The sequence below is a fragment of the Artibeus jamaicensis genome, unplaced genomic scaffold, assembly GCF_021234435.1.
Source record: "Artibeus jamaicensis isolate MK-2021 breed Jamaican fruit bat unplaced genomic scaffold, CSHL_Jam_final scaffold_1031, whole genome shotgun sequence".
NCBI classification, from domain to species: Eukaryota; Metazoa; Chordata; class Mammalia; order Chiroptera; family Phyllostomidae; genus Artibeus; species Artibeus jamaicensis.
The window spans coordinates 3,145,761-3,171,414 of record NW_026522026.1 but is presented as its reverse complement, the minus strand read 5'-3'; the positions used below and the strand labels follow the sequence as shown (position 1 = coordinate 3,171,414).

The following is a 25,654-nucleotide window of genomic DNA, read 5'->3' as shown; positions in this document are numbered from 1 at the left end:
CTGGGCGGTGTTTCTTTGTCTCCTCAGTTTGGCATCCTCCCTGCGTTTCTGTATATCATTAGGTAGAGCTGCTCTGACTTCCTGTCTTAGAGCACCTGTTAGGAGATCATTTGAAGGTTTATCAGCTCTGCCGGGGAGAGGGGAAGAATAAGGGAAAATGTGCAGGGATTAAGAAGCATAACTGGTAGGTACAAAGTAGACAGAGGGTTGTTAAGAATAGTGTAGGGAATAGAGAAGCCAGATAACTTATAAGTACAACCCATGGACTGCTGGAGGGAATGGGGGCACTGGGTGGAGGGGGCCAAAGCAGGAAAAATTGGGACAACTGTAATAGCAAATCAATAAAGTATACTTAAAAAATAAAATTAGGTAGTAATTGTTAAAAACCTTCTGCCCATACTAAGATGTTAAGTCATAACCATGATTTAATATCTCCCAGCTAGTAATCGAAGTTATATATTTTGTAACAAATCAGAGTATTTAGTCAACCCTGGGCTTTAGTTCTCCTTGAAGTTGCAAGCCGCAGGCATCTGAGAAAGGGAGGAATGCCAATGCAAATTGAGAGACAACTGGCGAACAGAAGGGGTAAACCCAGTCAGGAACTGCAGGACTCCCCTTTTAGCCACCTCTCCTTACTCCCACTTCCCTCTCTCATCAGCACCTGCACATCCTCACTCCTCCTGGGAAGTTTCCCCCTCCCACATTTCCACCAACTCTTTGTAAGAATCACTGAGAATCCACCAGAGATATCAAAGTGGGTTTTGAATGACAGGAACCCACCCATCTTTTTGAGATGCTGGCAGTCTAATACATTTCTTTCCTTCTCACCAGCAACTGTCTCTGAGTCTGGTTTTCGTGGTGGCAGGTGCTGAATCTGGGTTTGTTTATAAGATGGAGCTTATCGCAGTTGCTTAAGGTCATCTTTTGTAGGGCAGGAACAGGATTTGAGTCTAGAGAGTCTAATTCCAAGGGCTGAATTTCTTTTTATTAGCTCTTTTGTTGTTAAGGGCTCAGGTTTAATTTTGCTTGGGACTTTTTTCCCTTTAAGTTGTTTGTCTTTATGTGTCAATAGTTGTATGATACATAAAGTAGGGTGTGGATTTTTTTTTAGTATTTTTAGCTAGAATTATGGATGAAAAGAAGCCACATACTAAACCTTACATGCTCAGGAGAGGCACACATGGTGGCCTTACGAACTCAGAGACCACAAGTAGACATGTAAGATGGTCTGAAATTTAAAAATTTTAACTAAAAGCAGTTCATGGCAAGTAGTGATGTTCTAAGTTAGAATCTTCTCCAAGAAAAGTCCATCTTTACCTTAATTGAGCCTGTCTATTGTCTTTTTCCATCTATGATAACATACCTTTTGAATGTCAAGGTAACTTCTCTATTTCCGTACCCCTCCGGCACAACCACCGCACCAGAGCAGAGATGACAAATCTCCTTATTGATATTGTTAACTGTTAACGATCCTACACCCACCTATCTAAAAGAAGTATGTGTCTATCATTTTACTCTTTATCCAATCTTAGAGATTTCCCCCATGCTTTTTCCTGCTCCCTAATCTATCACCAATGGATTTCATGTAACCTCCTTATGCCTCCTTGTTTTATTGCAATGTGTAAAATAAAGTGCAAAACTACCATTTTTCCAATGCATTTTCTCAGTCCATTGAGGTTTTTCTTCCCAGCAGTGGTCATTAGTTTGGCTCAAATAAACTCATAAAAATTCCTACAGGTTTGGATGTTTCTACATGGACACAATAAAAGTTTTGGCTGAAATCTAGTATTCTGTTACTCCTTATGCAATCATACCATGTCTCATTCTGAGCTGTGAGATCTTGTAAGATATCCCTTTCAGTAGCCATACAATAAACTGAGTAAGGTCTCTACACTAAAACTGAATTTTAAAAGTACTTGCTCTGGGGTACGATGAAGACATCAGTCTTCCTGAAATTCACAAAATTCATGTCTTCCCTCATCTCAAGCAAATCGAACTAACTGGACAATTGACTACAGAGCTCAAAAAATAAGCCACAGATAAGGACATTACCCTATCAAAGCTTGGATACTTAATGCATTTATCAAATTATTTTCCACACTTACTAATTTTCAAGTTCTTTTCCCAGCATTGTCAGACTTTTTCCCCCGAGTCTTGTTTTTTTACCAACAGAACAAGCAGCAAAACAAGGTTTTGCTGCTGACTCCAGGGCTGTATGTCTACTTCCTCACTGTAGGCTTAGGTATTTATTAAATGCCTGGAACATCATATTCATGAGTTTAAAAACCTCTAATAGTATCTTGTTTAAGCTTAATCTGACATTTTCATTATCCCAATGAAAGATAAAGTCTGTGAAATAATTTCACTGTTTAAAAAATATTGTGTAATAGTAAAAGGGTATCATGCATGTGAAGGGGGCTGTGTATGGAGCCTGGTTTTTCTTTTGGTGGTGGTTCTTTTGCATGCCAAACTTTTGTCTGTTTGTATTAGTAGTTAAAGGCTGTTTCTGTTAAAACCTGCTTGTCCCTCTTGTAAGTACCACCCAAAGTTTCTGTTAACTTGACTGCTGTGCTTGGCACATATTGATGAATAAATTAACCTTTTCTGTGTCTCATTTTCCTCATCTATACAATCTGATAGTAATGCTTACCAGCTACTTAAATGGATTGCTGGCAGGATCAAAGATGCATGCAAATAACAATACTAGGTCTTGTTATTTCCCTGAGGCTAGGGCTATTATTCCCCTAGGGATGTGCAAAAAGAGTCCTTCTTTAAAAAAAAAAAAAGCCCTGCAACCTCCTGGAGAAGGCTCTGCCCACAACAATCCTCTAAACTCATAATAGAAAGAATATATCCACACCTTCAATTTAAGAGAATCTCTATTCTTTGCTGTTTTCCTTATCAGTTAAACAGCTGGTGAAATGAGAAAGCTGTAGGACTAGTCCTGGCATCTCTGGGACTCAGCCAGATATAGGTGGCCTTACTGCCATAGAAATAGGAATTAGGTTTGTGAGCAGAGAGCAATTCAGGCAACGATGAAAGGTGCCTAATGGAGGAGCTTTTATGCAAATGGGGGCCTTTAATACTGAGAAAGACCATAGAGACTGACAGGACCAAACTTCCAGAGGGTGGTTCTAAGCCAGCCTCTCACAGGACCCTAAATCCTGATCCAGTAACAAAATAAATCAATTACATCATGGTGGTTGGTGACACAGGTTGTGAAAGAATTCTCAAAGAGGAGAAAGTTCAGAGAGCAAACTTTTTATTCAGTCTCCAGGAGAGGAGAGGGGTATGGTGTGGAGAGATACATCAGCTTTGAGAGGTGAGGCTTTGAGCTTTTATTGGAATATAATTATATCATAAAAGGGTGGAGGGTTGCTATCATGTAGCCCCTGGGCTGTTGAGGTTATACAACACTGGAGATTTTGATTGATTTTTCATAAGCTTCAGTTTGCTTCAATATTCTCTTTTGCCTGAGGCTATGGGGGATGGTCAGTCATGTTCTGTTCTTGCCTTCCAGTAATTTCCAGTTCTGGGAACCTAAACTTGGAAGAATAAAATGGCAGCCATGTGTAATAAGTTTGTAGGCCTCCTCAGCAAAGGTGCCACAGTAGCAAATGGTACCAACTTTATCCATTCAAATTATATATTTACATTTATATTTGCCCTGAAAACCCAGGGAAGGTCTGAGGCCCAGAGCTATCTATCCTTCCTCTTTTCCTACCTCTTTCTCAGCTTTTTTCACTCAATTTCTTCCTTTCTTACTTCTTCCTTCTCTAGTCTACCTCCTTTTCTTCTTTTCCTCTTTCCTTCTCTTGCTTTCCTTCCCCCCCCATTTTCTCCCCATTCTTTTACCATCTACCCATTTTTACCTCTCTAAGCTCTACCTGCTATTTCTCCTCCATACGGCCCCTCAGCCCCCTACCTCCCTCAGGTTCATCCTTCAGGCTTAAGGTGGGGAGACACAAAGGAGATCTCAACCCAAGTAGCACTTGTTGGTATTCTTTTAGTCACAAGTTTTCAGTCATTGCCAGAGGGCTTACTGCTGTTTCCTGATCTCTTCTGGCCTCCAGACTTGAGCAAGATGTTCCATGCCAGGGAACTGAAAGCCTCATCCACATTCATACCAGTTTTGGCACTAGTCTCAAAAACCCAGATTCCGTGCTCTTGAGCCAATTTACCTGCCTGCTGCTTCTATACCTTCCTCTTGGCCCCCACTGACATTTAGTCTCCAGCAGTGGGTGCTCCACCTCAGCTGAGGCCTTCTCTTTGATGCTCTTTATCCAGTTCTGAATAATCTCAAAGGATTTCCCATCTATGATGTCACATACTAGAATGATGCCCTGGAGGACAGCAGAGTTCACAATGGAGCCTTGAACCACACTCCCGGTTTAGGCTTCCCTCTGTCCTCTAATTGACTCATGGCTCAATGATAATGGGCAGTAGTTATCATCTTGAATGACTCTTGGCCAGCTGTGTCCCAGACTTGCAGTTTGATCTTCTTCTCCTCTATATCCACGTTGCAGATCTTGAAATCAACTCCAATGGTGGAGATGTAAGTGTTGGTGAAGTTACCCTCTGCAAAGCAAATGATCAGACAAGTCTTGTCCATCCCTGAGTTCTGGATCAGCAGCAACTTGAAGAGGTGGTCATAGGCTTTAGCCATCTCAGACACTTAAGGAGCACAGGGAGGTGTCCCAGGAGCTGAATTCTTAACCAGTAACTTTTAAAACACACATATGTAGTCAACTGATTTTCTCCAAAGGTGCCAAGATAGTTCCATGGGAGAAAGGTAAACTTTTTAATAAATGGTACTGAAACAACTAAATATCCCACATGGAATAAAATGAATTTTGATCTTTGCTTCACATCAAACACAAAAATTAACTTAAAATGTTTCATACACCTAGGCATAAAAATTTAAATTATCAAATTTCTGAAAGAAAACACAGAAGATTCTGGTGATCTTGGAGTAAACATTTTTTAGACAACTGTGTCATAAATGAAAAAACATGATTAAATCTGACTTCATCAGAATTCAAATTTGCTGCTTTTCAGACAACACTGTTAAGAAAATGAAATCAAAGTCACAAACAGGGAAAACATATTTGTGATACATATATCTTATAAGATTCATGATCAACCTATATAACATACAGATCATTAATAAGAAGACAAACCATTTAATAATAAGCAGGGGGAAGTTTTGTATAGGAACATCATAGGAAAAAGTATATAACTGGCCAATTAACACATGAAAAGATGTTCAAGATCATTAGTGGCTAGATGGGTTGATACCTTTATCAAAATTCATCAAATCCTACTTTAAAACAGAGATTTTCAACCAGTGTGCTGCAAGAAGTTTTAAAATATGCAATACCTGACTATTTAGTCAGGGACACTGACCTCTTTTCTCTTATATTGTCAAATAAAATAAATGACTGCAGCCAACACAATGATAGGCATTGGTGTGAGTGCCCTGTCTTGAACCATAAATATGTAGGTCATATAATAAAGTTGCATCTTACTGGCCATGCCACATAATGAGGTTGGGTCCAATTGGTTAACTGTTGGTACCAAAAGTCTTTGTATACAAGCACAGGCACCTGGTATTTTTTAAAAAGTCACTTTAGAGCAAAAAAGCTAGGTAATTACTTTTTTGCTAATAAAAATTATACCTAATTTTTTGTCCAATCAGCAAAAAATGGAATATAACTTTTGGTGTGCTGCAGAATTTTAATTATTAGTTTATATGTGCCATGACATGAAAAAGGTTGAAAATCACTGCTTTAAAAGAGATGGTTTTTATTGTATGTAAGATACTCTATCTGTATCTATCTACTTGTTCCATTTCCTTATTCAGATGGAATGCCAATATGGCAACCTCCAGGATTTGTCACAAATGAGAAACAAAGTGCCATCTTCACTTCAAAATTTCAGGTTTTATGTGTGGCGATGGAAGCCAAAACTCTTTTGGAGCCATGAATATTGTCCAGACTCCACCTGTTACTCCAATAAAACATTCAGAAGATTTATAGACACAAGACTCCTGTTGGCAATGCTACAGTATCCTTAGTTGATTCATTCACTCAGTCACCCATAGAATGTGGGGCATTTCCTACCACTTTGCTTCATCATTTGTTGTTTCTAAGATTCATATGACACCAAACCTGTCTGAAATTTTCCTTCCAGCAAGGAAGGCTCACCAATGACATGCAAATTTTTCAAAGATGACTAACACAGAGTCTTCTCTTCTGAAAAACATAATTTGAATAAAATATTTATTTATTTATTTATTTATTTATCCTCACCAGAGGGCATGCTGTTTATTTATTTTAGAGGGAGAGAGAGAGATAGAGAGAAACATACATGTGAAAGAGAAATGGATTTCCTTCCACACATGCTGCAACTGGGGATCAGACCCAGCCAAGACAAATCAAATAGGTTCCATTCCCAGTCAGGGCACATGCTTGGGTTGCAGGCCAGGTCCCCGTTTGGAGGCATGCAAGAGGCAACTTTTTGATGTATTTCTTGCACACTAATGTTTCTCTTCCTCTTTCTCCCTCCCTTCCCCTCTCTCTGAAAATAAATAAATAATATATTTAAATAAAGAGCCAAATAAAATAATTTTAAAAGGTTCTTAAACTTGTTGTGACATTTTAAATGTGAAGCAAAAAAATAAGGCTAATTTTAAAAGGTATTTAGTGAATATAGTACAATTTTATAAATTTAAAATATGAAAAATATAAGTGTTACCATTTATGACCTTTTTTTCCCCAAGCTTAAAAGGTTTTATTTGTTTTGGCTCCACACAGAGTATGTACTTAAAATTAAGTATATCCAAAAAAGCAAAAGCAGTATGTTTTTTATATTTCTCTAGTGATTTAAACAAATTGTCAAGCACTGACATATTTTGAGTCATATTTAATAATGATTTACTGCAGAAGTTAAGAGCATCAATTACATCCAACTTCTAGAGATTTTATGTAAAATATTTGGTTAGCCAAATAGTTTGTTTGGCTTTTTCTGTAATAGCTCTAGTAGTGCTTAGTTGTCTTTAAATTCATTCAAAACAATTTTATTCAATTGTATTGTGTCATATCAGAGTTTATTTTAAAAACATATCAAAATTGGGGAATTCTTATGTAGACTTTTTAATAACAAAGATGGAAGAGAATACATATTTTCAGAATATTATGCTTTATTAGTTCAAGAAAGGTAAAAATGCAACTGAAATGCAAAAAAAAAAGGTTTGCACAATGTATGGAGAAGGTGCTATGACTGACTGAAGTGTCAGAAGTGGTTTGTGAAATTTCATGCCGGAGATTTCTCCCTGGATGCTGCTCCACGGTTGGGTAGATGAGTTGAAGTTGATAGCAATCAATCCGAGACATTAATTGAGAACTATGAACATTATAGCACACAGGAGATAGTCAATGTATTCAAAATATCCAAATCAATAAATTTATTGGTGAAAATGAAAAATGTATCTTTTATTTTATGGAAAAAACATAACAGAGTTTTGGCTAACCCAATATATCAAATATACATTTTACATATTGAAAAGTAATTTTCAGGAAGCATTTTTTTGGATTAGAAGGACTTCAAATAATACAGGCTAGACGTCTTTTATTATATTTGCAAAATCATACATTTTCATTGAAATAGCTTCCCAAAGTAAAAGTTTGACAAGTAAAAGCAGTGCATTAAGTAAGTATTAATCTTGGAACAGTATCATCCATGTTCTCAGAAAATTCCACTCTGTTCCAAAGACCGACGCCAAGTGACGGATGAGACCTAATAGTTGTAAGATTCACATTGCCAACGCTGTGAAGGATCATAGGCTTGGTGACCTTTATGGGATTTCACCAGAGTTGTGTCAACATCAAAATGTTTTGACTTTTCCCTGCAGAAAATATTTTCCTATTAGAAATGCTAGCTTGGAATCTAGGTTAATAGAGAACTGTGCTAAACCAGTTAGTTTTTCTTTTTCAAAATGAAACCACAGAAGTAAATATGGTTTAAGATTACTAATACCCATAACAAGGAAGAAGGAAGTTTAGCAAATAAAAACTTGAAGGGATTTTTTGATGAAGAAAATATTTCAATTCCCTTCTCTTTCCCTTTAAGAGAAAAATTCCATAAACAAATTAGGCCCTTTAATGTTCAATTTTAAAAACTTTATTTAAAAAAGTAATATGTATATGCATATGGCACCTACTTATCTCTCTACATCTGAGATTAAGAAATAGTAACATTTCTTGGTATTTGTTTCAGGGTTTTTTAAATTAAAAATATATACACACTGAAGCCCTTTTCATCAATCATTTTCCCCTTTCGTAAGCCCAAATCCTAGAATGATAATGTCAGTCTCCTTAATGTGCTAAACTTTTACTATATGTGCATATTTCTATAAATAATAGATGCAATACAACTACTTGGTGGTATTTACATGTTAAAGAATGGTAGTGTCCTGAACATGCTGTTTTTTAAATCCAAAGTGTGTTTTAAAGTCTTACCCATGTTAATCCAATTAAACTGAGTTGTACATTTTAGTTCTATGTCATGGGATCATTTGTCAGTTTGACTGCTAACAGACAGTAGTTGTCTCTACATCTTGCTGTTACAAACAGAACAGTATTTCATGAGCATCCTTATACATCACTTTTTATGTACATGGTGGAAATTCATCTAGGATAGACACTCAGAAGGGTAAGATGTGCACATCTTCAACTTCAACTATGTATCGCCAAACTGCATTCCAAGGACCTCGTATGCATTCATATTTCCTCCAGTCATGTCTGAGGTCTCATTTCCCCACACCCTCACCGAAAGTCAGTTCACCAGGTTTACCAATTGTTGCCCATCTGATGGTTATGAAATACTACCTCAATGCACTTTAAATCTGATATTTGATAACTAATGAAACTAAATGTCTACTAAGTTTTCTTTTTTAATTTTTTTATTTAATTATTTTTTAACTACAGTATTCTATCTTTTACTCCCATCCCAGCCCACCCCCCCTCGTGCCCCCCACCTCCCTCCCATTTCCACCCCCCTTAGTTGTTGTCCATGTGTCCTTTACACTTGTTCCTGTAAATCCTTCCCCCTTTTCCCCTGAAATCCCCTCCCCTCTCCCCTCTGGTCGCTGTCCCCCTGTTCTCTATTTCAGTTTCTATAAATTATTTTTTAGTATTCTTGTGAAGATTTCTATTGGATTGTTTGTGTTTCTCATTGATATGTTGCACTTTGTGATATATATTGAATACTGATTGTAGAAGAATAAGACTTTCATAAAAAGTCTTTAAAATTAAATGTTTAAAATTAATCTTAGACCATTTACATACGCTAATTTAATTTCACTGAAACTTAGTAAAAAAAGTTTTACAATTTGTCTTATTTCTATCCTGAGTCTCAAGTCTTACTCCTCAATATTATATACATGTTCTCTTAACCTATTATAATAAACCTCACTATTACCTCTCTCCCTACCTATTCATTTCACAGAGAAGCACTGTAGCATCATGTTTAAGAGAACAAGGCAGGCTCTGAGCCAGACTCACACTTTCTAGTTTTGAATTTCAGCTCTGTAACATCCTAGTCACATAACAATGGGCACCTTATATAACTTCTCTGTGCTTCAGTATTTTCATTTGTTAAAGTATAAAATAATAGTACTTCCCTGGTAGGGTTACTATAAAAATAAAACAGTTTGCACAATGACTAGCACAGAATAAGCAGTCTATGTTAATCACAGTATAAATAATTACAGTTTAAAAGATTTTAAAATTATAGTATTATTTAGAACTTTTAGAAGTTGTTGTGGGGAGAAGGGCATAAAGGGACTAGATGGTAATGGAAAAAATACAATAGAGATTAAATTTAAAATAAGTAAATATAATAGGTAATATTCATTGAGCACTTATAAAAATAAATTAACTAAAAATATAAATGAAGGGAAGGGAGAAACAGGCTTTCTTCCTCCAGAGTGTTTGTGAGAGAAGCTTTTCCTGGAAGCTCCGTGGTGAATAGCAGCTCCAGCAAGGCACACAGACTCCAGAAGCTGTGTCTGTCCAGGAGGAGGGAGGTGCCTGAAGACAGAGAGCCACCTATCTAGCTGCCTAAGGCTCTAGGAATTCTGGTCATTGTTTTGGGCTTGGGTCCTTTTGGGAACAGCTGAGTTTCCTTTGTGTTTTGCAAAAGAGATGAGCCTGGAGATGGGGAGTCCAAATCCTCTCAAACTGTACAACATTTTAATGACCTTTTTTCTTCCCCACCAATCTCCACCTCCAGAATCTATGGAGGCAAATCTATGGGTAATGACAGGCAGCCAAACCCCATTTTTGTTTAGTAACAATTTTACTAATTAATGTTTCATACTTGTAACCTGATTTTAAATAGTTGAGAATAAAATTAGCCTCATTTTTTCAAAGTTTTTATAATAAAAGATCCTCAAAGGGAGAGATTTTTTACTTGTAATTTTAACCTTAAGGTTAATTTTTCTTTAAAGTGTGACAGTTGAAGGCTACTCTTTTTATGTTTCCTTATCTCTAGCTAGAAATAGCTTCAAGCGAAGAAAAAAATCTTTTAGTTTTATAAAATACATAAAAATTATATGTAATATATATAAAACTTCTAGCCTTCTAATAACCACTCCTATTTTTGGCATAATGTTGATTAGTTTTGACAGGATAATAATTATTTATTATCTATAATTAAGTTAAATACTAAATAAGCTGCTGTTTGTAAATCAGGCCCTCCCTACTTTTCCCCATCAGAATACTTCTATAGACAAAAAAGGAGTCATCCTGGAAAGCAGGATCACTAGTGTGAAGGAAAGCTCATGGTCATAATAACAATTCTGTTTTATTTTCCATAACTATATTAAGCATATTTATTTTTCTTCACTAAATTTCCTGTGTTTCACAAAATAAAAGTTTAGTGACTCTACAGAATATTTAATCTTCCACCTAAGAATAGTTTCCAACAGAAAATCACTTTATGATCCAGTTCTATGAACACTAAACTTTTTAACTCCAGAGTTGCATTTGCATAGATCATATTTTCCACAACTCAGCTCTCTCAGAAGTCTCCATCTTACCTCTAAAACTGGACTGGTTAACATTCACTCTGACAGAGGTTCTGAAGGAAACTAGACAGTGAGCTAACTGAGCTTTTAATTACACTTTAAAGAAAGAAACCACCATAAATTTATATCAATGCTTCATTGGTATCTTGATTACCCCTGAGGGTCAATTCCCTATCTTAAAATTCCCAGGTCTGTCCTTTCTTGGTTGTGACATGAAGCATATATAAGAAACAAGGGTTCTAAGAAATTTCAAAGCGCCTGAGGCTGATATTCAGCAGTATCACTTTTAAATAATGAATAAAATTATTTAATCTTAATAAAATGATGATTGCAAGGGGGCTTTTCCTCACTCAACATATTCATCACTTATAAACACCTACTTCAGTCAAACTGTGGAATCTGTTGAACCCCTCATGGAATGGTAACACCCAGAAATGTGGCTGTGTGTTGTTGATACACACAGCATTTTTCCGTTGTCAACTGAGTGTATCCATTTGTGATCGTGTGTGTATGTGTAAAACTGGACATGATATTTAATCAGAGCCAGTGTCTGAACAGGAAGTGTCTAGAATCGAGAAGACCTTAAGTAAGTCATCTATAGATAAGTACTCTCCCTTCCTTTTCTGAATATCTATTTTGTCCTAAAGAGAAAAATCCCTCAGCTAGCTAGTGCAAGTCCTTAAATATAATTTAATCTTCCAGGAACAATGAGGGAAGTTATTTTCCAGGAGCAAAAATCACTTAAGAATCTGATGATGAGAGTCCACAGATGTCAGAAGATAATTTTTTGGTCAACAAGCAATTTTTGAATTCTCTAAATTGACTTCATAAGTCAATTTAGTTGAAAATAAAAATGACATACCCACTCTATAACCATTTAATGATCTTATATGATTAAAACCTTACTCTATATAGATAAAAACACTGAGAGAACAATTGTTAATATTTTTTTCATGATTTCACAGTCTGTAGGTCAGAATCTTCATTCATGGAAATACAAAATCTTCTGACATTGCTTATAAAACATAAGTTCCTCATTAAATATTTCTACATTCATATATTTTTTCTTTACCTAATTTAATGAGTTTGGTAGATTTCACTTCAAAAGATGTAAATTGAAATGGTTCTGGGCAAAAGAATTATATTTTAGATGGAAAGCTACCATTCTGAGAGCATAGCTATTCATTATTGGACAGTGCTTTTTACAATTTACTTTTAATATCTTTCCCTATCCCAAGGTCAATAAACATCCACTTATATTTTCTTCTCAGAGTTTTAAAGATTACACTTGAATGTGTGTGTGTGTGTGTGTGTGTTTATGCTGTGAGGTAAGGAGCCACTTTAATTTTTTAAAAATAAATAGATAACTTTTTATCTCAATATAGTCAATAGCCCTTCTTTTTCTCCATGATCTCCAGCATTGTCTTTGAAATGTGTTCATGTTCCTTACCTACAGGTGTGTATGTCTGAGCTCTCGTGTCTGTTCCATCCATCTACTTATCTCTCACTGCATTTGCCAGTGCCATGCTGTCTTAATTGCTATAGATCTGTAGTAATTCCTGAGACCCAGTATGGCAAGTTTCCCCTCCTTTTCCTCTATAAGTGGCTTGGCTATCTTGGACCCATGTTTATATCAATTTTAGATCAACTTGTCAATGTCCATGAAATCCCAGTTAAAATTTTTGTTGAGATATTGAACTTATAAATCAATTTTAAGAAACTTTGTATCTTCAGGATTTGAAGCCCTTCATATCACTTAGGGTACTACATTTAAAGTCATTATTCTTTATTAATTGTTATTTATGTGTCATTCACTTATCATGTTTTATCATTTTTATCATAACTTTATGCTGCAGGTAACATCTACTGTTTTCTAGAGTGAAGAAACAGAATCTCGGATTATTTTCCCAAACCCACATGACTATGCACTGGCAAAATAAGGATTTAATACTATGTCAGTCTTGTAATGAGCTCATGTTGTTAAAAATTTTTCAATACTCCTTTTCCGTATATTGTGAGAACTTCCAGCTACTATCTTTATTATAAAATGTTGTAATATCAGCTACTCTGTAAAGAAGGTATATGCACTGTCTCGCTTAACTCCATCATAACAAGTACACAGCACTGCCTATCGCTAAAGTATTTTCTACTGATTTTTAAACATAGTCTGTATTCATTCGCTAAGGCTACTGTAACAAAGTACCAGGACTGAGTGGCTTAAACAACAGATGCCAGTTATATTGATTAGAATCTAACCTTACTCCAGTATAACCTTACGTTATGTTGTTACCTTAACTAATTATAACTGCAATAGAGCTATACCAAAAAAGCTAATTTTATGAGATACTAAGGGTTAGGAACTCAACATATGAATCTGGGTAAGGAAGCTTTGGACATAATTAATGTCATTACATGATCTTAGAGTAAATTGGTCTTACTTAGAATATTTGTAAATAAATACAGATTTTTAAAAATTGTATTACTATATTTATTTTCAACATGGAGAAAGACTGTGACAAATTGGCAATAAATAGGCCAATTACTGGGGGAAATTTTAAGGCAGTGAGTGTTTTACAATTGTTCCATGTGGAGCCAATCATGACACCTTAGTACTGTCCTCTAAGGGATGTGCAGGACCAGGGAAAGCCCCTGAGTCAGGGAAGGAGCTCCCTTCTCTGTGCTCCATCATGCTGCTTTGTTTTTCATTTGCCCACTGTGAGTCTCCAAGAGCTTGCATAGTAATGATCATATACTTCTGTATTCTAATACCTAGCACAATGATCAGTATTGCACGCTCAGCCTCACTCCTTTCCGCAAACCAGGAGCTCCCTAAGAAGAGTGCATGCATTAGTTTTAGGCTCATTAACATCAGCCTCTCAGACCTGTGAAGTGGTGGAGACAATAGAAGCCTACATTATTTGAAAATACATTTTTTAGCAAAATATTACTTGCTCACCTTTGTCTCTAACTTTTGTTTTGAAAGAAGGTACAGTAAGGTGAAACCTTCTAGGACATACACACATACATATCTATCTATCATCTATCTATCTATCTATCTATCTATCTATCTATCTATCTATCTACCTATCTATCTATCATCTACCTGTCATCTCTCTTTTTCTCTTTCTCCAAGACATTACATAATAAATAGCTGCCCTGTGCTAAATATTTGAAAAAAATTAGAAACGAAAGGATTAAGAAGGAAGAAAAGGTTAAAGATGAGAAGGAAAGGGCATGGGAAAGAAACAGTATTATTGACCAGATCACCCTATAACTGGTACTGGGGGTTATAGTTCTCCACCATGATTAATGCAACTTAGTTGGAGCGGGTGCCATTACCAGCCACTGCTGATTCACTCATTATGTAAGTTGTATGAGGATCCCCTCTGTTTTATACACACAGTCATAGGAAGGTTTTTTAATATATTTATCCAACATTTCTAAGCATTTGAAAACAAATGATATTTTTTAAATTCTTGTCTGCCATCTTGCAAAACCAAAAGTTCATTTTTCCTCCTTTTTCAAAACATTTATTAATCTTTGCATAGTTCTAAGCACAGTTGTACTGTTGTAGACATCAGGGTCACAAAAATAGACAAAATTGATAAATAGTTTTTAGTGAGGAATAACAACTAATAATAAACCTGATAAATATGTAAACTATAAGTATAGTAAAGGTCATAAGTGCTATAGCCAAACACAAAATAAAGCAAGGTAAAGGGGAATGCAAAATGGAATACTGTGAGTGGTAGAAGGAACATCAGTGAGATAGATGGTTCTGACGTGTTGGCTCCCACTCATTTAAAAAGATGACTTTTACCTTGGCTAATTCACATGCTATGAATTAGCGTGTGTGAGCTATAGCTGATACTTCACTGTGGCCCAAACAAAAAATTAAACAACTCAAAATTTGGAGGCCCCATTGACCAACACATTTGGCTAGTCACGGGGGGGTCTGCACAATAGTGAAAGCACACATTCTTGTATCTGGGTCAACCCTTGAGAGCAAGAGTCAATTATCAGTTTTGAAAGAAGGTATTTGGTTGGCTGAGGGTGGATGAACCAACGCATAAGGCATTATGTTCTATTAAACTCATATCAATATTTGCCATCTGTGATTGCTTTTGTTGTTATTACCCTCCCCTCCTTTCTAATAGCTAAGTATTGAAAAGTTAGTAGAGTCATTATTCAGAACCAATATCTAGGTGATTAAACTATGTCAGAATAGGAGAGAAAGAAATCATGGTGAGAGCACAGTGCAGACCTGGCTTCACCAAGGCAAAGGTGGCAGTGTAAGGACTTGCAGATACACATCTCATGTACATGCCACAAATCACAAGATGTAAAACTGCCCTCCTTAAAAGACCTGTCAGCCTGCTCAGGACGCCATCCTCTCTATGACAGCCTTTAGCGAATTATCTTAATTTAGGAAAAAATCAGACACAATACCCTCTATTTTGAAATCTGTCTGAGGTTCTCTTCTCTTGTAAACTTGGCTCTGTGTTTGTGGTGACAAACTTTATAAACACTGTTGTGCTGGCTGATACTGGCTCTTGAGAGATTACTTATTAGACACTCAGAAACTTTACCAGCCAGTTGTAAAACCATGGTAACTTGAAAAGAGAAATGATGAAAGTATTCACACCTCACTAATTAGCAAAGGTTAAAAATCAGGACTTTTATTCTGGAGAGCTTTTACCAGCATAACACTATCTCAAGCTTCATCTTCCTCATTTAGGCAATCATGAAAATGTACGTGTCAGACGTGCAACTGCCTGGAGCCTAATCGACTGTTGGCTGCAGATGCTATGCTCTGAAATCTAACACTGCTTTTGCCCCAAGACCAGTCTTCCCAAGTGCAGCTGACAATTGAGCGTGACAAGCATGGTAGGCCCCTTCCTGAAAGATGCAGATTTTCTCTGACAGCTGACTTTGATTCCAGGATTCCATGACGTCCTTACAGAACTTTCCTTTGAACTACACTGCCGTCCAAGATGCCTCTAGTTAATCTACTTTTACTCCTTCCCTCTGGGATCAGACCTTCGTGGTCTGATGACTCTCCCAGCCCTCCCCAGTTCCCTTTTCACTTTTTCTCAATGCATTTACTCTAACAAACATCTTGCATATACAATCCTATCTTGACATCTCCTTCTCAGAGGATTCAGACCAACTCACACATAGGATACAAAGCACATATTCAGCTGCACCCTAGCTTACTCTCTCTAAATTATGACACTGCCCTGTAGTTCATCATCCCCAATATAGTCTTCCACACGTGGGCACCCTCAATGTCAGCCCCTAGGTCCATATTCTGTGATGAGCTCTTTTCCCTCTCACCCGTGTTCTATTCTACACACTTCTTCACAGAATGTTTAAGATTTTGATTGAAGTGTAATATACACACTGAGAAATGCACATTTTAACTCACTGAGTTTGAACAGACTGAACTAGCTCCCAGATCAAGAAACAGAACTTCACCAGTGCTCCAGGATCCTCTTTCATGTTTTTTTCTAATCACATTCTGTGTCCCAAAGCTTACCATAATTTTGACTTCTAAAAGCACACATTGCTTTTAGCCTGTTTTTCTTCTTTTTATAAGTGAAATCATATAGTATGTATGTTTTTGTGCCTGGCTTTTTAAACTCAATAATATGTTCAGGAGTTTATTCTATATTTTTGTGTATAATTACAGTTTATTGTCAACACTGCAATTCTGTGGAACATATCATAATTATTGTATATATTCTATTGTTGATAGAATTTTCAGTAATTTCCAGTTTAACACCACTACAAATAGCATTTCTGCAAACATTTTATTAGATGTATTTTTAGGAATAAATGTGCATATTTCTATCAGTTTTCCCTAAGAAAGGACTGAGTCATATGTATAAGTCAGCTTTAGTAGATGCTGTCAGTTTTCCAAAATGAACTATTTATACCCCCATTAACAAAGCTTTAGAAGTCCAATTGCTACATATTTTTACCAATACATGGAATTCTGTCTTTTTATTTTACCTGCTCTGATAGAGGTGCTCATTCTTAATCAGCACACTTGTGTTGCTACATAGATGGATCTCCAATTGTTTTGCTTTTTAACCATTATATCACAAAGAATGCTTGTTATTGATTCTTAGTCTAGTCCTTTATTAAGTTCCACTAACCCTTTAAATCAGAAATATTGTTTAGTTCTGTGTTTTTCTGATATGAACAATAGTGGCCTTCCATTCTTCTTCCAATTCTTTGCAGTCATTGATGGGTAAGATCATTACTTACTGGCCTGACTGGTGTGGCTCAGTGGACTGGGCATTGTGCTGTAAGGCAAAAAGTTTTTAGTTTGATACCTGATGAGGGCACATGCCTGGGTTGTGGGCCAGATTCCTTGTTGGAAGCGTTTGAGAGGCACCCAATTGATGTTTCTCTTGCACATCAATGTTTCTCTCATTCTCTTTCTCCCTCCCTTCTCCTCTATCTAGAAATAACTAAATATAATCTTTTCAAAAATGATAACTACTTCCTAAAGTAGCACTCTAGTCATGGAACAGTGATACAGATTTTAGCAACTACAGTACACCGAGTGTGTTCTTTAGAAATGATCTTCTAGGACAAGTCCTTGTACTTACTCCATAACTACCACACATGGGGTAGAAGAAACGCTTTATTTTTCCTACTCCTTTGCCCTGAGGCTTACCAAAATGAGAGATCCATCCAAGTGATTCCCAATTCTGTTGACTTTGCAACAGGCACATAAGATTTTTGCTATCCCAGAGAGGAAAATTTAGTCCTGGGTATAATAAATGCACCCAATTTTAGTTTCCAAAAGGATTCAAATTTATTTTATTAAAATAAATCATATATTAATAAAACTTTTACTTGAAAACAAATATTGTCATTCCTAGTGTTAGAATTTGTCTCCACAACTAAAAGACTCTCAGAAATAGGTTTCTGAAATTTCTTATTTTTTTAGTTCTGTTTTTTTTTTTTTTAAAGATTTTATTTATTTATTTTTTAGAGAGTGGAAGAGAGGGAGAGAAACACCAATGTGTGATTGTCTCCCATGAGCCCCCTACTGGGGACCTGGCCTGCAACCTAGGCATGTACCCTAGACTGGGGATCAAATCAGCAACACTTTGATTTGCAGGCCACCACTCAATCCACTGAGCCGCACCAGCCAGGGCAAGGTTCCGCTTTCTCTTAACATCCAAGTGATCCCTAATTTGACATGCCTTAGTTTTAGACTTACAAATACAAAGTCTACATTTTGGCCAGAGCTAGCAAAAAAAACCCCATAAAACAATATTAATAAAGGAAGTGTTCCTCATTGTTGCATAACTTATTTTCAAGACCCAAGGCAATAATGTATACTAATAATTAAATTATTTCAGACTAAGTCCTGCTCTTCTCCTGATGTGTTTTTACCCAGAATCACAATTTCACTGTAATAAATGCAGGCTATGTGCTTGGAGAGGATTTTTATAATCCTACAGTAAGAATTATTTTTTCAGGCTGGTGCATGTCACTTTTCCCAAGAAGGAGATAAGTGTTATATAAATTTAATAGCTCCATTTCTTCAGATTGTGTTTCCAAGAACAAGTGATTAGATGATGACTAACAATCTTTCCAGCTCTGCACTATATAATGCAATGCTTGACAAAAAATCCCCAGTGGATGCAAACATGTTTTATTGATTCTATATATTTCATAGTCCTTATATTTGACAGATTTTAGCTTCTTTTAAAGAAAAGAGATATTAATAGTTAATAATCACAGAATAAGAAATTCAAATTCTTTTTAAAAATAATATTTACAGTACTAATAAAAAGGTTAACATTTTTTAAAGTCCTGTAGTAAGACAAGAGTATCAATAGATAATATCAACCATTAAACTGACACCACAATAAAAATAAGGAAAAAATAGGATCTTGACCTGTGCTCTATATTAGTGTTTTTAGTAGTTACAGCAAAGAAAATCCATAGTAGTAAATTTTAATACTTTTCCATAGTTAATAATTATAGTTGTTTAGTATGATTATACTGTAGTTAAATTAAATATTAATCCTTTCAGTTGATAATATGCAATATCCTCAGACAATGGGGAAAAGGAAGGAAGAGAGGGAAGAGAAATATATAATAAAACAAGCTATTTTGTTTAGCAAAGTTCGCCATAACAAGTAAAATTGTAATTTTTGATGAAAATACTGTAATGGACAAATAGGGGAAAAGGTGAGTTTTCCAAAGGGTGCAAAATGTTAGTAAAGTTATTTTGTGTGAACAAAATGGAAAAATTTAAGATGACAGAGAAAGTTAAAGAGTATGGGAGATGAATCAGTGAGATTTAAAAGACCTTATGGTTTTCAATGGGCCTCTTTCCTCCCCAACTATGACAAATCTGACAAATTTCTAAATGCACACAGTCTGGAATTAGTCAATAATCTGGTTATCATTTTTAATTTGTACTAGGATTATCACAGAGGATTGAGTAGTTCTGAAATCTCACAGGATTTGAACAGGAGATTTCAGACTCTGACAAAGCCTTCCACATGGTACTTAGGTGAACCAGGTCCCCAAGAGCAAGAGTAAATGGGTGAGCATAGTAAGTGAGGACCATCATGTAATGGTTGCATGAGGGAGGTTACATCTTAAGGTTACATAAAGCGAAACCTCAACAGGTTCACTTTAGGTGGTTACCTTTTACAGAACACAAAGAAGCCAATGCCTCTAATCATATTACAGAAGAGGAATATTTGCAAATGAAAAGGGAAAAGTAATTGAACAGATTACACTCCATACTGGGAGTTTCCACATGAATTTAGAAAATTGCAGTAAATGTTTGCCACAAATCCGGGTGAGGGAATTTTTAGCAAAAGGAAGACTCAAAGCAGCTTAGACACATTGCAGGCCTGATTCCCCACCAGAGAACCTATCCATGGGTGTGGGTCCTGTGCAGCTCTGAGTGGGCACTGGTCCCACGCCATGCGAAATGGTCTCCTACAATGCCTATGACTACTTTATTTTCTACCCAATACTTCTAAAGAAAAGGAAGTATTTTTCCTCACTCATATCTGTCGCCTGAACTTTTCACCACAGAGAATAGATGTTTGATAATAAATTCTTATTAAAGTTATTTGAGTGAGCCTGACAAGATCTTGTGATGCACTGAAATGAAAGGATTGGCTTTGGGACCAGAAGAAGTCCAAATCTTGGCTTAAGGTAACCTTAAGCAACTTCTTAAATTTTATGAATTTTAGTCTTTTTAGTTGCAAAATAAGATAATGTTATCTGTCTCAAATCAGTACAGTAAAATGAAAGAATAAAAAAGTACCAATTAAATTAACAGGCATGGGAATTTAATGTGTGTGTGTGTGTGTATGTACCACGTACATTTTATTGTTATACCTTCAAAGGTTGTCAGTCTTTTAATTAGAATTTCGTAAGGTAAGGAATATCTTCTTTACATTTAGAAAAATCCTTTCACTTAATTTTGTGTGGCCCATGGGCCCGTTTGAAAAGGAGTCCCATGAAGCCTTTCTGTAGGGATTTAATTATAGTATTTAGTATTATCTATGTGCAGTTTTTAGCAGCAATGTTTTATCTTTGAATGGTGAAACAACTATTCATGCACATAGTTCTCTTCCCATGTAAAGTAAAACATGACTATTAGTACATTTCCAAAGAGTATTTACACTGAAACATTTTATTAAAAAGTACCTTTGTCACTCATTCTTTGTAGCAATATAGTGTTTGCATAAAACATCTAGCATTGTTTAGTCACCATTGTCACAGAAATTCAGAATTTAGAAATAAGTTACTATTGTTATTAGCAGTACATCCTCTCAGTCTTTGTGACCTCCTCAACATCCTAGATGAATATAGCAAAATTAGAAACTGGTCAGCATTGCAGAACCTTGAAAAATTATAAAGGTCTCATGATGACTAAACTATGGAGTTAGGAAATGGTACATTGCAAGCCCAGCTCAAAACTATAAAGTTTTTTAAATCTTTGTATAGATTACAATATACAAAGATATTGCCATATCTTTATATGGCAATATTTTTGTATACTCTCCTCCACACCATAACAGCCCATATCCAATGATTACTGGCAGGGGAAATTCAGGAGGGAGAGAGAGAGGATAGTCTTCTCAGAGAGCTCATTCATCACCTGTATATTTTTTTTGTGAGAACTTGGTTCTTGAACTATCAAACAAGTACCCATGAGAAAGAGAATGATCCTAGGTGGATTCAGGAACTCTTTGCATTTTGGTTCTCAAAATTTTTTGCTTCCTCATAAAAAAAAGATTTTCCTTAAAGTCTGGAAAAATCATAACACATAAGTTCTTTAGATCAAATTGATAAAAGATTTAATATTACAGAAGTGTTAACATATATGATACCAAATGCACTGGCAACAAAAACAACAACAAAAATGAGTAAATTGGATTTCATCAAAATTAAACATCTTTGTGCATCAAAGTACTATCAACAGAGTAAAAAGGCAACACATTGAATAAGAGAAAATATTTGCAAATCATATATCTAATAAGGGACTAAATCTAAAATATATAAATAACTCTTACAACTCACCAATAATAACAAGGAGACAACAAAAAAATGAGGAAAGAACTTCAGACAGATGTTTCTCCAAGATATACACATGAATTGCCAATAAGATAGGAAGAAAAGGAAGGAAGGAAGGAGAGAAAGGATGGAAGAGAGAAAAGAAAGAAGAAGGAAAGAAAGAAGAAGGAAAGAAGAACTCTCATCAAAGTGTTGATGAGAGTGCAGAGAAATTCGAAATATTGTGCATTGCTAGTGGGAATATAAAGTGGTTCAGCTGCCGAGGAAAAAAGTATTGTGTTTCCTAAAACATTAAAACTGCCATATGTTCCAGCAATTCCTCCTCTGGGTATACACCACAAATAATTGAAAGCAGGGACTTGAAAAGATATTTGTTCACCAACATTCATAACATTATTCATAATTTACATTCATAGAATTATTCACACTAGTCAAAAGAGGATGTCCATGATAGATAAATGGTTAAATGAAGTATGTTATATACATACAATGAAATATTATTCAGCCTTAAAAAGCTGCAAAATTCTGACGTATGGTACAATATGGATGAACATTGAGTACATATGCTAGGTGAAATGCACTAGTCACAAAAGGACAAATATTGTACGATTCAAATTCATAGCTACAGAAAAATAGAAAGGTGGTTGCCAGGGACTGGAAGAAGAGGGTAAATGCAGAATTATTGTTTAATGGGCACAGAGTTTAATTTCTAGAGATGTGAATGTGGTGTTTGCACAACAATGTGGATTGTTCAGAAATTCAGAATTTAGAAATAAGTTACTATTGTTATTAGCAGTATATCCTCTCAGGATATATTAGCAGTATATCCATGTGGATATTTTTAATGCCATTGAACTGTAAACCTAAAAATTGTTAAAATGAATATTTTGCTGGGTATATTTTATCAGAATAAATAGCATTTAATACAACATGCAGGGCTAGATAGATAGATAGATGATTTTTAGAGTTATACAAAAAATTCCTAAGTTGTATGAAAAAGATTGCTTTGGGTAGCTTGCACATTTCAATAATGTTAATTCTTCCTATCCATAAACGTGGTAATACTTCCATTTATTTGTATTTTCTTCAATGTTTTAAATTTTCCCAAGTGCTGGTATTTTACATCCTTGGTTAACTATATTCCTAGGTATTTTATTGTTATTTTTTATTCAATTATTGTTATTTTTTTATTCAATTATAAATGGGGTGGTTTTCTCAGTTCTTCTTTCTACGTTTGCCCAGGGATATTGGCGTATTATTTTCTCTCTTTGCAGTTGTCTTTAACTGGCTTTAATGTTAGGATAATGCTGGACTGGTAAAGTAAGCTTCAAAGATATCCCTGCTCCAGAACTTTTTGGAACAGTCATGACTGGCTACTGGCCCTGGGAGTCACACTTAGCACAGCGGTCTCTACCCCAAGATTATTGACACATGCACTGAAAGGACTTTTCTTTTTTTTAACCTATGATCACTAATCTATCTGGAATTTCCCTTTGCAATAATCAAAATGCTATTTCAGATAAAAACAAGCAAAACATGTGAATGGACACAAAAGTGCACTTATTGTAAGATTCCATTGATAGGAACTCCCCAAATAGGAAAAGGACAGAGACAGAAGCAGGTCAAGCGTTGCCAGGGGAGGGAGTGGGGAGCGAGTCCTGTTAGTGGGTCTCCCTTTGCGGTGGTGGAGTGTCCTGCAACTAGATAGTGATGGTGACACTTGCAAAACATCGTGAACGTCTGTCATGCTCAGGAATGGCACAAATTTAAAATACAAACAACAACTTTTATTATTTAAAATTAATCTCGCTATGGAAAAACAAAGAATAAGAGAAGGAAAAAAGAAAAGGAATATAAGACAAAAACACAAAAGAACCCCAAATAATAAAAATTAAAAGAAGAAAACTGAATCACGCCATGGAGAAAAGAAAATCATAACAATGAAAGCAAATAAAAGAAATAGGCAAAAGAGTGAAGGTAAAACAAATCCAGCAGGTTCAATTGGCAGCTCTAGAGCTGGCCCTGATGCATTTCCAGAGGCAGCTCCTCCTTGGTGGCAGGAACCAGGGCAAGTTCGGGGAGGGCTCTTCAGGCAGGGGTGGGTGGGGTCTCAGTCAGGTCAGGAGATGCTGCAGAGGCCAGCCCCGGCTCCAGAGCTGCAGCTGGAGTGAAACTGGAGGAGTCATGACCTCTGGAGGTGGACACTCCTCCAGGTCCGGAGTGGCCTCCTGGCCCACCCATGCATTGAGCTCCTCGGGATGTATGATAGATATTAAAGCAAGAGCTGGATCTGCCTCCTAGGCTGGTGCTGGAGTTGCAAGATGAGGGAAAAAATCACCCACATGCCTGCATTTCCATGTGTCCCCCCCAAAAACCACATCGCAGCCAGAGTCCGGGACCTACCCCAGGACGTCCTCCCACAAGCGGTCCGGCACACAGGTGGTCCGGGGCCGGCCTTTGTTCCTGGCCAGCCTCTGTGGGTGCTCCCTATGTGTCTGGCACAGGCCCCTCTCCATACGCTCCCCCCCCAATCCACTCTGACCTCCCCTACCTTCTCACCCTTGGGCTCTGCCTCCTTGGGCCCCAGGTCATCCGGCCCTATGTGTTTAAAGTAGGCACCACGTTCCAGGTTGTAGTAAAAAATGGTGAACTGGCTGTGGAGTCCATCAGCTTTGGGGGTGGCGTCGGCCCTGGTTTCCCAGACCCCCAGTGGCCACAGTCACCTTGCATCTGCTTTGGCCCTGGGTGATGTAGAGGGTGCCACCCACACTCCATATCCACCCAGCCAGTCTTGACCTGAGGTTATCTAGGGTGTGAACATGACCAGCACACCAGGCTTCTGAACAGCGCCCCCTCCCCCGCCCAACCTGTTCCTACTTCAGCAGACCATCCAATGTGTACTCCAACCAGCAGGGTTTGTGGTGTTGCAGATGAGATGGACAAATTCACACAGACTACCAAAATCCTGTGGAGAAAAAGGGACCAGCTGGGCCACTATCTCAAGGGGAGAGCGCCTCAACCCTTGCCTTGACAAGCTTTTACTGGCTTTCAAATAGTGTACGTCAAAGAAGGTTCTCATTCATTATGTTCAGGTTCGCCTTTAGGTAACTACTTTTTACAGATAACAAAGGGGAGGATGTTACTGATTACTTCCTGCAGATTAACAAGGAAAAAATATTGCAAATACAAGGGAACAATAAGAGTGATTGGTCTGGTTACACTTCAGTCCTTGGGAGAATTAGCAAAGACTTCAGGAAGTTACTTTAATGATATGCAGTAAGCATTTGCTGCTTCAACTCTTGGTGAGGGGTGAGGAAGTTTTAGCAAGAGCAAGTCTTAAAGCAACCGAGGAACAATGCAGGCCTGATTTCCCACGGGAAAGCTGATCCGTGGGTTTGGCGTCCTGCATGCTGACACACACGTATGGGCTTTCCAATAGGGCTGGGCTACATCTGCCATTGCCAGGCAGATTGGTTTCCTATACCCTCCCCATGTGAACCCTCCTACACACACACACACATACACACACAAGCAGAAGGGACATAGGGCTGCTCAAGTGGGATCTGAGTGGGGTGTCCTAGCCTGGAAAAAAACACCCTAGGCCACCCTGTGTTACCTCTGGGTTCTGCCTTGAAAATGACCACAGGCATCTGAGGTGAGTGCAGACCCAGCAGCAGCCACTGAGGAACTGCTGCCTCTTTTATGGCCATGGCCTCAGGACACAAGCAGACAACATGAAAACACTCTGTCGGGCGCCAAAGTCTCCAGCCAAATGAGTCTGGTGTGGGCAGGTTTAGAATGTGGCTGCCTGGTTACCAGGGTTCCAAGTTCTGTTGGGCTCTATTGTCAGGAAGTGAGACATTTGAGGTCTCTACTGTTTTCCACAGTGGCTGCACCAGTCTGCTTTCCCACCAACAGTGCGAAAGGGTTTCCCTTCTCCACATTCTCACCCTCACTTGTTTGTCGATTTATTGATAATGCCATTCAGAC

The 25,654-nt window shown here is 37.0% G+C and overlaps 1 pseudogene; it reads right to left on the bottom strand.

Moving 5' to 3' along the window:
• Window positions 1–3,976: 3,976 nt before the first annotated feature.
• On the bottom strand, window positions 3,977–4,666 carry LOC119052793 (ras-related protein Rab-13-like; annotated as a pseudogene).
• Window positions 4,667–25,654: the final 20,988 nt, after the last annotated feature.